We start from the raw sequence: 2,063 nt of genomic DNA, 5'->3' as shown, positions 1-2,063 counted from the left end.
ATATATATATATATATATATATATATAAATATAAATACACACACACACACACATATCATTTTATATATAGAGAGAGAGACATATGTGTGTGTATATATATGTGAACATGTGTGTATATAAATATATATACATTATCATCATCATCATGTATATATACTCATACATTTCTGCACACACACATGTCTATATATATGTGTGTGTGTGTGTGTATATGCATGTATATGTGTGTGTATACATATGTATATATGTGTGTATGTGTGTATATATATGTATGAGTGTGTGTGAGTGTGTATATGTGTGTATGTATACATATGTGTGCATGTTTGTGTGTGTTTTGTCTGTGTTTGTTGCCTACCACCACTTAAGAACCTGTGTGGGTGTGGTTACATTACTGTAAACTTAGCAGGTTGGCAAAAAGAGACCAATAGAATAAGTTACGAGGATTAAACAAAAAATAGGTCCTGGGGTCAATTTGTTCGACTAAAGCCTAACAAGGTGGTGCCCCAGCATGGCCATAGTCCAGTGAAACAAGTAACAGATAACACACACACACACACACCGACATATTCATGTATGTGCATGTGATCAGAAACATACAAACAGATGCATGCCAACATACACACACACAAACTTATATGTACATATATGCACAGACACATACATGAACATGCATACATAGACGCACATGGAAACACAGCTATGCATACATGCACACAAACTATCTACATTTGTGAATGAATGCAAACACACACAGGCATGGACACACACACACATGCAAATATATATACACACATTTACCCACACATACACAACACATATATATTCATATATATATATATATATATGCACACATATTTATTCACACACATACATATACATACATACATATACACACATTTACCCACACATACATATTTATATATATATATATATATATATATATATATATATATATATATATATATATACACACATTTACCCACACATACACAACACACATATATGCAGTCGCACACAAACACAAACACACACACATATATACTCTAATGCACATACATACACTAACACACAGATACACTAATGCACTAACACGTGTGCACATTAACACACACAAGTATACACACATAAATACCAGCACATTAACAAACAGATGGCTGCACTAACACACACGCATACACATTTCAACACACACACACACACACACACACATATATACATAAACACACACATGCATACACGTGTGCAAACACACACACACACACACACACACCACTATGAATTATGGGAAAATATAGAAGCTCTTCACCAGCAATTTGAGATCGAAACAAATTTTCAAATGCCAAGTCTCACCTGTGTGAGTGTGAGTGTAACCTGTGAGTGAGAGTGAGGTGTGAGAATGAGGAGTGAAAGTGAGGAGTGAGAGTATGGGCGAGCAAGTGAGTAAAAGTGTGAGTGGAGATGTAATGTACAAAATGAGTGTGAGCCCCTGTGTGTGTGAGAGAGAGTGAGTGTGTGTGTGTGTGTGTGTGTGTGTCTGTGTGCACGTGTGTGTGTGTGTGTGCTGTTCAAAGAAAGGAAAAGAAGGAGGAGAAAAAGGTGCTGATGTGACAAGGATATGGTAGAGGTGGTGGTGGGGAGATCAGAAGATAGAGACAGGTGTGTTTGTGTGTGTTTACGTGTGTGCGTATGTGTGTGTGAGCATGTATGCATGCCGAGCGTGTGCTTCGTGAGTTTATGTGGGTATGGAGATACTTATATACATCTATGTATGTGTGTGTTTGTAAATTTGTGTGTGAGTGTGTGTGTGTGTGGACAAAGAAATATATAGACAGCTGAACAGAAATAAAGATAAAGAGAGTGACAGACAGACAGACAGACAGACAGACACATAGATGGATAGATAGATAGATACACACATACATAGAAAGATAGATACATAGAAAGATAGATACATAGAAAGATAGATAGAAAGATAGATACATAGAAATATAGATAGACAGACAGATAGATAGACAGATAGATTGATAGATAGACAGATAAATACATAGACAGATAGATAGATA

The 2,063-nt window shown here is 36.0% G+C and overlaps 1 protein-coding gene across 1 annotated transcript in view; it reads right to left on the bottom strand.

Annotated features, from left to right (window-relative positions):
- Positions 1-2,063, bottom strand: part of LOC106876783 (receptor-type tyrosine-protein phosphatase N2) — a 124,004-nt gene that overhangs the window by 60,985 nt on the left and 60,956 nt on the right. The window lies entirely within an intron of this gene.

The sequence above is a fragment of the Octopus bimaculoides genome, chromosome 27, assembly GCF_001194135.2.
Source record: "Octopus bimaculoides isolate UCB-OBI-ISO-001 chromosome 27, ASM119413v2, whole genome shotgun sequence".
Lineage (NCBI taxonomy): Eukaryota > Metazoa > Mollusca > Cephalopoda > Octopoda > Octopodidae > Octopus > Octopus bimaculoides.
Note: the sequence above shows the minus strand (reverse complement) of the source record. Positions and strands in the feature narration are given on the sequence as shown.